General features: G+C 36.7%; 1 long non-coding RNA gene across 1 annotated transcript in view; it reads left to right on the top strand.

Moving 5' to 3' along the window:
- Positions 1-13763, top strand: part of LOC131825820 (uncharacterized) — a 39367-nt gene that overhangs the window by 20068 nt on the left and 5536 nt on the right. The window contains exon 2 of the long non-coding RNA XR_009351322.1: positions 9557-9689. This is a non-coding gene — a long non-coding RNA (uncharacterized LOC131825820). The remainder of the gene's footprint in view (positions 1-9556; positions 9690-13763) is intronic.

The following is a 13763-nucleotide window of genomic DNA, read 5'->3' as shown; positions in this document are numbered from 1 at the left end:
TAAACCACCAGAACTGGAGGCTTAAATGGGTAGAAGAATAAATGAAACAAGATGGGATTGGGAGGGAGACAAACCATAAGTGACTCTTAATCTCACAAAACAAACTGAGGGTTGCCGGGGGGAGGGGGTTGGGGAGAAGGGGGTGGGATTATGGACATTGGGGAGGGTATGTGATTTGGTGAGTGCTGTGAAGTGTGTAAACCTGGTGATTCACAGACCTGGGGATAAAAATATATGTTTATAAAAAACAAAAAATTAAAAAAAAAAAAAAAAAAAACCACCAGAACTGAAACAGGAGTAAATAGAAAATTTGAGCAGGCTGATAGCTAGCAAACAAATTAACTCAGTCATCAAAAAGTTCCCAAGAAACAAAACTCAAGGACCAGATGGTTTCACAGTGGAGTTCTACCAAACATTCAAAGAAGAGTTGATATCTTTCTTCCCAAACTATTCCAAAAACATGCTAATATAAGGAAAACTTCCAAATTCATTCTATGAGGCCAGCATTACCCTGATACTAAACCAGACTAATGGACCACTAAAAAAGAGAACTACAGACCAAATATGATAAAGATAGGCATAAAAATTCTCAATAAGGGGCACCTCGGTTGCTCAGTGGGCTAAGCCTCTGCCTTCGGCTCAGGTCATGATCTCAGGGTCCTGGGATCAAGCCCCGCATCGGGCTCTCTGCCCAGTGGGGAGCCTACTTCTCCCTCTGTCTCTGCTTGCCTCTTTGCCTACTTGTGATCTCTCCCTGTCAAATAAATAAATAAAATTTAAAAAAATTCTCAATAAAATACTAGGAAACCACACTCAACACATTAAGAAAAATCACCCCCCATGATCAAGCGGGATTTATGTGCTTCAACATTCACAAATCAATGTGATACATCACATCAATAAGAGAAAAGATAAAAACCATATGATCATTTCAACAGGCACAGAAAAAAGTTCAACATCTATTCATGGTAAAAACCCTCAACAAAACAGTTTTAGAGAGAACATACCTCAACATAATAAGGCCAAATGTGAAAAAAAACCCACAGCTAACATCATCCTCAATGGGGAAAAACTGAGAGCTTTCCCACTAAGGTCAGGAATAAGACAAGGATGTCCATTCTCACCACTTTTATTCAACATAGTACTGGAATTCCTAGCCATAGCAATCAGAAAACAAAAAGCAAAAAAGGCACCCAAGTCAGTAAGGAAGAAGTGGATGAAATGATACTATATATAGAAAACCCTAAAAACCATAAAATTGCTAGATTTGATAAAACAAATTCAGTTAAGTCACAGGATACTAAATTAATCTACGGAAATCTGTTCCTCTTCTATGCACCAATAATGAAGCAGCAGAAAGAGAAATTAAGAAAACAATCTTATTCACAATTGCACACCAAACAGAAAGATAAGATACCTAGCAATAATCCTAACCAAAGATGTGAAAGACCTGTGTTCTGAAAAGTATAAAACCCTGATGTAAGAAATTGAAATGACACAAAGAAATGGAAAGGCATTCTGTGCTCATGGAATGAAAGAACAAATTTGTTATAACATCTGTACTACCTATAGCAATCTATATATTTAATACAACCCTTATTAAAATACCAACAAATTTTCACACAACTAAAATGAACCATCCTAAAATTTGTATAGAACCACAGAAGACCTCGAGTAGCCAAAGCAACCTAGAAAAAGAAAAGCAAAGCTGAAGACATCGAAATTCACCTCAAGTTATATTACAAAGCTGTAGTAATAAAAAAAGTATGGTACTGGCACAAAAATAAACACATAGATCAATGGAACAGAAAAGAAAACTCAGAAATAAACCCACAACTATACGGTCAATTAATCTTCAACAAAGTAGGAAAGAATATGCAATGGTAAAAAGACTCTCTTAAATGGTGTTGGGAAAACTGCATATTGCAGTCAGCATATTGCTAAATAAAGCAACTGGACCACTTTCTCACACCACACACAAAAATAAACTCAAAATGGATGAAAGACTTAAATATGAGCCCTGAAACCATAAAAATTCTAGGAGAGAACCCAGATGGTAATGTCTTTCACATCAGCTGTAGCAGCTTTTTTCTAAATACGTTATCTGAGGCAAGGGAAACAAAAGCAAAATAAGCCATTGAGACTATATCAAAATAAAAACCTTCTGTACAGCAAAGGAAACAATCCACAAAATGAAAAGACAACCTACAGAATGGAAGAAGATATTTATAAATGACATATCCAATCAAGAGTTAATATCCAAAATATATAAAGAACTGGTATAACTCAACACCCCAAAATTAAATAATCCAGTTGAAAAACGGACATGAACAGACGTTTCTCCAAAGAAGACATCCAGATGGCCAAGAAACACATGAAAAGATGTTCATTGTCACTCATCATCAGGGAAATGCAAATCAAAACTACAATGAGATATCAGATAATACCTGTCAGAATAGCTAAAATCAACAACACAAGAACAACTATTGGTGAGAACATGGAAAAAGGAATACTCATGCACTGTTGGTGGGAATACAGACTGGTCCAGCCACTGTGGAAAATAGTATGGAGGTTCCTCAAAAAGTTAAAAATAAAACTATCTCATGATCTAGCAATTGCACTACTTGGTATTTATCCCCCCAAAATTAAAAGACACTAATTCAAAAGCAGACATGCACTATGTTTATTGCAGCATTATTTATAACGGCCTAATTATAGAAGAAGTCCAAGTGTCCGTTGAAGTAGAGATTAAGGAGTGCACTTGTGTTGAGTACAGAGTGATGTATGGTTTTGTTGAATTACTATAGTGTTACACTTGAAATCAACATAATACTGTATGTTAACTATATTGGAATTAAAATAAAAACACTAGAAAACCTTATCAGATGACAATTAATTTTACTCTTTTACTTAGAAGCACCTTATTTGTGAATTTAAAATTACTCAAATCTAGGTTTTATATTCACTTAAATTCATACATTTCACATATGTATTAAATTCCACATGTTGGGATATTTTCTGCCTTCTGTTCAAAAAAAAAACCTTTACATTTGTGCCAAAGCTCAGTTTCCTAGGTCATTTCTCGATGCTTTAAAAATCATGACAGGTAGGGACACCTGGGTGGCTCAGTGAGTAAAGGGTCTACCTTAGGCTCAGGTCATGATCTCAGGGGCCTGAGATTGAGCCCCATATTGGGCTCCCCGCTTCACAGGGCTTCTGCTTCTCCCTTTGCCTCCTGCACCCCCTGCTCAGGAGCTCTCATTCTCTCTTTCCCTGTCAAGTAAATAAATAAAAATCTTTAAAAAATTCATGACAGGTAGACATAAAGATAGGCTCTTGAGAATTATTATATATAGATAGTGTGGTAATATTTCATGGTGGAAAAAAAATAGAATTAGAGCAGCAAATCCACATTTGAGATAGTGGACTTAATCACAATAAGCTAATACTGATTTTAAGTTCAGAGTGTCAGATTAATGTTCTTTGTAAAAATTAAGAGTAAACAGAAGAAAAGATATTGCCGTATATTAATGATTTTGGTTCATTGCATTATACAGAGCAGAATCTACAACACATTTCCTTGCAGTTATTCCCATAATAAATACTGGGAGGAATGAGTAGATGACTAAAGATATTGATGAGACACACAGAACGAAAAACATGGTCCAAGCAAAACTTTCAGACGAGTTCACAATATTCAATAATCCCTTATAAAGGATAATGAAATTGTTTCTCCATAACCTGAATAAAAATATGAAACATGAAGTTAACTTTGTCATATGTTCCTTTTACTGAAGCTATAAATTCTGTTGAAAATAAATAATTTTCCACAATTTTCTCTCTGAAATCAGGCCAAATATACAGCTGAAACTGTATATTTATACAATATATAATATATAATACTGTAGATGTATATATAATACATGCAATATATAAAACTGTGTAAGAGGTAAATGAGAATTCTTTCACTGGTGCTTTCTCCTTACTGAGGAGGATGAAAATGTTCAGAAGGCACCCCTTGTTGCAGGTTCTTATTTTCTAACATGCTTTTTTATAATTCTAAAAATTGTTTAGATTTTCTAAAAAAAATCCAAGGAATTTACTTCGGTGAAATAAAGTACCATCTTCATCTATGTTTTTGACCAAAATTCTCTTTCTTTGCTCTTTCCAACTTCTTTTCAGGAAGAATGCATTCTATGGTAGTAATTCAGGAATGAAATGGACAAAATTATTAAGTTAAAGTTTCCACTACTCCTGTATCTCCACTGTGCAGTATACCTGACTTCAAAATATTCTAAGACTGTTTCTGATACCTGTTTTATGCTTAATGAAACTATTTTTAAACAAGAGGAAATCTCAAATCTATAAGCAGATTTACTGTGTCTTGAGAAATGAAGACTTCACCAAAATCAGTATTTAGATTTGTCCATTTTTGGGAGCTCCTGAATAACCCATCAGAGCAAGATTCAGAATGAGTGAAAGATAGGTCTCTTCTGTGTAAAGAGGAAGAAGGACAGACGTGAGATATACCAGGGAAAAGAACCCTGCATGATGCCTTCACTGCAAGTGTATGCTTTCTCGAGAGGGTCCCCTTTAAGAAAGAGTACAAAAGGGAGTGGAGGACCTGAACATTGATTATCTAAAATTGGTTATGCCCGTGACCTCTGGAGTCCCACTGAATGAACCTACCATATTGGAAGTCTTTTGTTTTAAAATGTAATTTCAGACCACTTCATTCTTTATCCCGTAAGTGGCCTCTCCTTCTTCTCAGGACCAATGCCAACCCTGGTAATGTCATCTGTAGGTGAAGGGGCCTGTGTCTACAACTTCACAGCTTAGACTTGCTCTGAAGCATCAGCCAGACTAAACTTATTTAGGTTTTTAAAACCCATCAGGATTTCTGTTGGGTTTCCTGAACCTAGAACATTTTTCTCTTCCCTTTCCTATTTTTTAGCCTGACTTACTCCTATTGATCTCAAATTTTAAATGTTATGACCTCTCACCTTCAGCTCCACTCCATCATTGGCTGGAGTCAGCATCTCTGCTATGTACATATGGCCCAATCTCAGTAAAGCCCCACCCAATTCTCAACTTTATTAATAAAGAATTAAAAAACTTGCTTCTAGATACAAAGATCCTGAGGGCCATTAAGTACTGTTTTATTTACCACTGTTTGACCAACACCTATATCGAATGCCTTGCCTATAATTCAATAGTGGGCATAGTTTTTCAACAGAGAGAGAATTTACAAATTCAAATAAATTTTGACCTTCAAAGTGGTTACTTCAGCCAACTATCAGCTTAAGCTATTACTCAAAAACAAGTAAAACTGTCTCCACGTGAAACATTAACACAAACCAGTTATAGTGTTCCTAGATATGCCAAGAAATCTGGGTTCTAGGCTGGACTTGGGCATGAATTCATTTTCCATTGGGCAAGTTGTTTAAGATCTACTTATCCCTCTACTTCAAAGTCCTGTAGCTTCTTACCACTGTTTTACTTTAGTGAATTCAGTAGCCAAACTTAGGTGTGGGCTATGAACAGAGACTGAGATGCCTCACTTGTATGATAAGATACTTCATGGACAATAGAGTTATCCATCTATAAATTAATCAGGTATCTTATTTCTTTTTCCATATCTTTTTTTAAAATATTTTTTCTATTTTTTTTTATAAACATATAATGTATTGTTAGCCCCGGGAATACAGATCTGTGAATCGCCAGGTTTACACACTTCACAGCACTCACCATAGCACATACCTTCCCCAATGTCCATCATTTGAATTTGAATCCTTGACTGTCTTATCAAACTGATGAAAAAAGTTGATAAATCTGTATCAATTCTTTACCACCTAATTGGGTTGCTAAGAAGTTTGGTATTGAAGAGAGGATAGACACAAATGAAATTGAAGCTTTTAGATTACTGTGGGTTTCATAAAAATTAGGTTTCATTATTCCCATTTAAAACAAGTCACTATTTATGTCCTATCTTGAGAAACTTGATGAATTTGCCATGGAATACTGTATCTTGGAATTCTCTAATGATTTGAGAGAATCGTGTCCTGTAAGTGTGTTTCTGTGGGTTTTTAAAAAATGTTCAATAAGTGATTACAGTCATCTTTTAAAACATGTTAGACAAGTAAGAATTAAAAGTATAAAACCTGTTAAAAAGAAGGAGAATAACAGATGACAGGGACCTGGGATGAGTTAATTTATGAAGTTTAGCAATTAAATAGTGCAAGTTTCCTGGCAGCTAAGATATAATGGGAAATTCGCTGGCTAACTCAGTTCTGAGTCTAATAAAAGAACATGCACTGACTTGTTCTTTCCTAGGCAGGCTCTTTTTCTACTCACATCAAGTCATAGACAAAATCTAACACAAATATTACCCAACTCCTAATGTTTTTGGTATCTTCTCAGTTACTGGTGAACAGAAAGTTTGGGTCATAGGACTCGTTATATCCTTATATTCTCTTATACATTGCCAAAGAAATCAATGCAATTTTATTTGCTTCTTAGTCACGAATTTAAAATCATAACATCCAATTATTAATAGTTATCAGTGGGCAAATCATCCATTAATAGGATGAACTAAAGAACATTTTTATTTTTATTTCATTTATTTATTTATTGAGAGAAAGAGAGCTAGATAGAGCTCAAGAGGAAGGAGAAGGGCAGAGAGAAGGGAAGAGAGAGAATCTTAAGCAGGTTCCATGCTCAGTGTGAGCCCAATGTGGGGTTTGATCTCACAACCCTGAGATAATGACCTGAGCTGCTTAATTGCCTGAGCCACCCAGGCAACTTATAAAGAACATTTTTTTTTAAAGTGCCTTGCAGTAAATATGACCTTTCTGACCTTTCTCATCTATTAAATCTAATGATAGGTATAGGAGTACCTATTATATTTTCTATTTAAAACATTTAATAATAAAAAATAAATTTCTAATTTCTAATGTGATGAAAAATGCAAATATTGAAGGATCTTTTTAAATGATATTTGTATGAATAAAGAGAATACTTGGGAAATTTGCCAGTTCTCAGTGTTTAGATTATAGGGCCATGACAAAAAGTGCTTATTAGAAGCACCTACTGACATCCTAGTGCCATTTTATATTTGTGGAATCAAGTGTGTGTCTAAAGAAGGAGTTTATGGGGTGCCTGCATGGCTCAGGTGTTAAGCATCTGCCTTCGGCTCAGGTCATGATCCCAGGGTCCTAGGATCAAGCTCTGCTCAGCGGGAAGCCTGCTTCTCCCTCTCCCATTCCCCCTGCTTGTGTTCCCTCTATCACTGTGTCTCTCTGTGTTAAATAAATAAAATCTTTTAAAAAAATGAGTTTATAACCATGAGGATGTGTTCTGGACAGAAAATGAAGTATCTCAGGAAGGTTTTAGGGCTCTATTTTACCTTTCCTTGAAAGAGTCACTGCTTATCAGAAACCTTCTGTAAATGGAATGAATGGAGCCCCAGAGGGATAGTGATAAGTGGGAAAGAGTGGGATTATAGAATCAAGTTAGTCCAGATGTAGTCCTGGAAGGCCAGGAGTTTGGAAAACCTGTGGAAACTCAGGGGTCATTGTAGGGTTTTCAGTAAGCAATGCTGTGATGAGTTAGCAAAGGTTGTTAAAAGACATAAACTAGCTGAGGTGCACAGAATGAACTGGAGAAAAGAGAGTCTACAGGTCTGAAGTAGTTGGAGTTGGCAGGGCAGGTTGTGGCTACAAAAACAGTCAAAGTGGGAAAGGATATTGGTGTACACAAAGATGTTGACTGAGGAAAGAACAATCTATGACATTAGAGAACGTTACTCAACATGATTTTAGGTTTAGGGAGTGAAATGTTGAACCAATTCTAACATGACTGACATGATAAGCATGAACTGAGTTCTGAGAATAGTAAAAGAAATAAGGATGACAGAAAGTGAGTCTTTTCTAATATGCTGAGTTCGGCATATCAATACAACATCAACAATTACTCGGTAGGGAGCTGTAGAGGAGATGCAAACCTGAAACTTTAGAAATTAGAACTCCAGTGATATCTGGGAACCCTCCACATAAATTACAAAAGTTGCATCCCCCAAAATGGATGAATTCTCTATGAGAAAGTCCACAGAGAAGGCCATGGATCTCAAGATTGAACATAATGGAAAGTCAAAAATTTAAATATGGAAGCGGTTTAATCAGATAGCAGAAAAGGGCAGAATTCATGAGAGAAGAATGTGAATATAGTTTCAATCTGGTACAGAGAAAAGACTTTCAAAAAGAGTAGCTTAGGGTAGAGGACATGGGCAACAGTGTTGGATACCACAGAGAAGCAGAAAATGAGGGCTGAGAAGAAATCTCAATGCATTCATCTTCCAAATCCGTTCACAGAGACAGCAATTTTAGTGATTTCCTACTTGTCTCATCTCTTGACAATAAACCTCCTCTTGGCAAATGTGATTCTGTTTTGCACAGTGGAAAATGCACATTTCCCAAGGCACTGAACTTCTCTACCTCCCCTCCAATAGCCTTTCTAGAACACCAGATGTGTCCAATTGGGTACTTCATGTGTTCCAACATTCTTCTCGAGAGCACTGCAAGGAACGATTCACTCTACTTGACCAGAAAATATAAATATTCACAACCAATTTCCTGTAAGAAAGCACATGGATGCCTGAGCTATTTCTGGGACTCACAGACAGTGGTACTATTAGGGGACTTCTAACATTTATTGACCACCAACTGTGTGCATGCATTGGCTAGCATTTCCATAATTATTCCCTTATTTAATACTAACAATAATACTGCAAGTTGGACATTATTAAGAATTGTTGTCTCCCATTTATTGAGTAGTACCCCAAGATTGTTTTATTCCTCTTGTAGTAGAAGGCAGGATCTCTATGCCTTTTAAAACTGAGAAAACCAAGCCTACACTTGGTTGAAGGGATCAAAGAATCAAAACTAGAAAAGCATTTCAGCTAGAGAATATATGTATCAGGCCATATAGCACCTATTCTCCTGGTTTGTGATGAGTAATTATTTGAAACGGCAAATTACAGGGAATTTCATCTGGTAGAGATAAAAATCAAACTCCTTATATAAACGAGAAATAACATAATTTCTGAGAGTAAGGAATTTTTTACAAAGTCCGTTTATTTGGCCCAAGTACAGTTAAAATTATTAATTTGAAATTTGACATGGTGGCCTAGCTATCACCTCTTGCATCTGGTTTATCAGAAGTTGACAGTTTCTTCTTTTTTATTTTTAGCCTTTTAGCTTATCTGAGAAATGAATTATCATTTATACTTAAGCCTGACCTACAAAGCAAAAATAATCTACAAGTTTGATAAGGTGTATTTCACCCTGAAAGTAAACAGGGTATGAAATTTTTCACGGCTGATAATTTTTATAATTGGAATACTATATGCTTCCAGTATAATTAATAAAGAGCTGGATTATTCATATCTTCTGAAAATCCAGCTTATGTTGCCCTCTTACTGATAAACTGAAGAGGCTGTCATTAGCAATATTTCACAGCTGAGTTGTGACTGAAATTTTTTTCTTTCTTTCTTTTCCAGCTCAGAGTTTTCCCCCTTTATGACTTCAGTGTGTAATAATACATAGTTTGAAGTAGAAATGTAGTAAGTGATGCCATACACTTTGTCACCTACAAGCTCTGAGTGGAACAACAAATAGAAGAATGAATTGAAGGTTGGTTGAATAATGAATCAAGTGTTAATAGGTGGGAACTGGGGAAAAGGGAGAGTAAGGTGAAAGGTTCAACCAGCAGCCTTTCTTCAGGTTATAGTGACTGCAGATGTGTGGACCATTAGCCTAGTGGCTGTAGATGGTTTCAAAGTTCCGGAACCAGTGGGCCAAATCAGATCAAACAAAGCGTGCTACTCTGGCAGGTAGTAGAGGCAAGGGAGGCTAGTGAGAAGAGAGCTAGAGGACCCAGTCTGAACCTCAAGAAGTAAAGGTGTAAGCCGAAGAGAATGCTGGAGCTTGCCAGACAAAAACATGGCCAGCAAAGCCTGGAATGGAGGTCAGCTACATAGACAAATTGAAGGTGAGATCTGATGAATAAGGGAAGCCATGCACAGTAGCTGAAAGTAGATGAAATGCTCTTCTATAGGGTCTCAGATCCTAAGAGGATGAAAGGAAACTTACAGGATGTCAGAGCTACCTTACATCCCATGAATGGTTTAAGCCTTTTATGGATAATCAAACTGAATTAACTTTAAATACAAATTCAACATATACCAAGCAGCCATTCTTGGCAGACACTATGTGAATCATCAGAAATACAAAAATGAGACATGTCTCCTGTATAGTCAAACCCACCGTGAAAGAGAAGGGCTTGAAAAATAATAAAAATAAAGCAGTAATATAAAATAGATATATATGAATACAGTATGTGGAATCATCATTAAAATACTCCGAAAAAGTAAGGGAGGCTGTGTATAGAAGGAGCATGTGGGCTGGGTAGGAAATAGACTTTGCCAGCCATGAAGGCACGAAGTATGACAATGCTGAAGTATTCCGGACCTGGTGAAAACATGTGGCTAGCATGTAAGATCAATGGGAGTTAGAAGGAGGAGGGTAAGAGGAAAAGAGGTGAGCAAGCTGGGGCCAGATAGAGGCAAGAGTCTGTGGGTCAGTCTTCTCTGCAGGACAGAGCTTCTCAAAAAGTCGTCAGTCCCAGGATCAGTTTCATTTGCGTCACTTAGGAACAGTTAGAAATGCAAATTCTCAGGGCTCTACAGCGTTGGAAACTCTGGGAATGGGGGCATGAGTCCTGGAGAGACACCACTCTGTTTTAATGAGCCTTCTAGGTGATTCTGATAGACAATGAAGTTTTAGAACCACTGTCAGAGGGAGAAATGAATATATAGAGAAATGAATATAAAGAAATGAATATATAGAATATATAGAAATGAATATATATGAATATATAGAGTTAAGCAAGGGAGTGACAAGGTCTTATTTTCTTCTCAGGATGAAAACTAGTCCAAGTATGGAGGATGGAGTAGATTAATGGTTGAAAACCATAGCTATTTCAGAATACAAGAAAGAGAAGCTGAAAGCTGAATGTCTTTAATGAGAAAATGCGGTCAGAATTTGATTTGGTGGTTAAGAAGATACTTCATGGTCTGGCAGCCATTTGGAGTCACTAATTAGAGGAGGGCCAAATAACCCCAATGTTGGAGTACTACTGTCTATTTCTAAAGTTTCTCACACCTTTCATTCCAACATTTTTCTGTTTTTCTCTTATTTCTTATGTAATTAGACACAACTGGCATCATTACTTTCATAATAGGTGTGCAGAAGGCAGAAGGAGAGCATCGCAATACTATCAAAGTTAGATTCCTCTACATCTTTCTGTTTTTATAATAAACCCTGGAAATCTTTCTGTTATGGACCAAATCATGTCCCCCTGCCCCCAAATTCATGTTTTGAAGCTCTAATCCCTGATGTGACTATATTTGGAGATGGGGCCTACAAGATAGTAGTAAAGGTTGAATGAAGTCATAAAGAAAGTTGGGCCTTTAATCTGATAGGACTGGTGTCTGTATAAGAAGTGGAAAAAACACCAGAGATCCTTCTTTCCTTCTTTCCCTTTCTCTTGCTCTCCCCCCTCCCTCCCTGCATGTGCCCAGTGAAGAGGCCACATGAGAGCACAGCAAAATGATGTCCCTACAAGCCAGGATGAGAGGTTTCACCCATAACCAATTCTGATGGCCCCTTAATCTTGGACTTCCAGTCTCCAGAACTTCTTTTGTCTAAGCTATCCAATCTGTGTTATTTTGTTTTGGTAGCCTGAGCGGACTAGGACACTGTCATAGTAGAAAGAGCCTGGCCTCTGGAACCAAACTGAAGTGGACTTATATCTCAGCTCTACCATTTATTAGATCTCTTTTGTATCTCACTTTCTTCTTTTAAAATATAGACAAAGAAGATAATATTGTTTCTTTTAGTCATGTATTTATTCAGCAATTATTTATGGAGTGCTTTGTACCCATTAGGTACTCAACAAAAAATTGCTATGCTCTGAGGCTGCAAAAGAGATTAAAAAACAGACATGGTCCTTTACTTCCTGGAGCTTATGATATAGAGAGGGACAGTTAATAATGAATGTATCTCAGAAATTAACGTTAATTTTTATTTATAATTCTGGTAATTAAAATCATGATTAGTGCAACCTACTAAAAAGACATGCCTCACCCAAGGCCATGCCCCTTCCTAGGACAGCCTTCTACCAATGATTGGTCAATGCAGGAGGGAATATGAAGCCCATTTCCCCTTGCTCCAATTCAGGACAGTTCAGAAGGGTTAACCAGCTTCAGAGCTTGGCTAAGTTCTTATTAGGACTACACCACTGTTTATCTCCTCCTTCCCTGTTTCCTTTTCCTCTTTTCCAAAAGTCTTAACCACCAGAGCACTCCCTAGCAAACTTTCTGTGTGTTAATCTCTGCCTCAGACTCTGCTTCCCAGGGACCCGTGGTATAATAATATAAATAGTATGAAATAAGTATAAACATGCACTGCAACCAAGAATGGGAAGTCAAGAAACATTCTTTAGTTGAACCTGGAGAGGGGAATATGGGCTCTCACAGCCCCTCCCTCATCTGTTCACAAACGAGGAGCCAGCAGGCATAGAGCCAGAGTTGATGGGGCAAGTGACACTGCTCATTGTCCTGACACACACGAATCACAGACGGTGTCTTGAGCGTAAAGTAAGTTCAGTGCTCAAATGTGCTGAGACGTGGTCTGAAATCAGAAGAGAGGATATATCATTTGTATCTTCACTTTATCTACCCAGAGCTTAAGAGTTAGCTAAAAAATGAAAAGACGATGACATAGTCATAGAAATAGGCGGGGAAATGGAGAAGACAAAGAGCATAGAGATAGATTCAAGATCAGAAAAAAACTGAAAAGGAAAAGGTAGGTTATTCAGTAAATACTTTTGGGAAAACAGTGTTAGAAGAATTGGTTAGTTCTCTGGAGAAAAGGATAGATCCTCATTTTCCACCATAAGAAAACAAAATAAAGAGGAAGAAAAGAAAATAGTTGTAAAATAGCAATTTATTTATTTATTTACTTACTTACTTTATTTATTTGAGAGAGAATGAACAAGAGAGAGAGAGAGCAAAAGTAGGAGGAGTTGCAGAGAGGGAGGGAGAAGCAGGCTCCCCACTAACCAACAAACCTGACACGATGCAGTGCTTGATCCCAGGACTCTGGGATCATGACCTGAGCTGAAGGCAGCCACTTAACTGACTGAGTCACTCAGACATCCTGGCAATCTGTTTATTTTTTAAAAACCCAGGAAAAAAGAAATATAGAAAATAGGATGGGTTATTTCTAAGAATTAAATAATGGAATAGACAACAACAACAAAAAAATACTCCATATGTACATGAGTCTGTCAAATTATTATTCATAAAAGTAAAAAGAAAACAAGTCTAATAAATAAATGCCACGAATGATAGAAATAGGCTTCTTATAAAAAAGCAATAGATAAATCAATAAGAAATAATAATGGTTTAATTTAAAATGGGAAAGAATATGGATAGACAATTTATAAAAGGACAATGCCTATTAAACAAGCAAAATATTTATCACTACTAATAAAAATGAGTAAGTTGGAACAAAATGCCTGTCCGTACTAATTTAAGCAAATATATTTAAAGCGACTATTTATTGTGGCCAATTCATCCACAGTAATTAGCACCATAATTCCACTTCTAGGAATTATCTTTCAGAAATAAACAGAGCTAGAGA

This window comes from Mustela lutreola, chromosome 2 (genome assembly GCF_030435805.1).
Source record: "Mustela lutreola isolate mMusLut2 chromosome 2, mMusLut2.pri, whole genome shotgun sequence".
NCBI lineage: Eukaryota > Metazoa > Chordata > Mammalia > Carnivora > Mustelidae > Mustela > Mustela lutreola.
The sequence above is the reverse complement of the archived record's forward strand: the minus strand, read 5'-3'. Positions and strand labels throughout refer to the sequence as shown.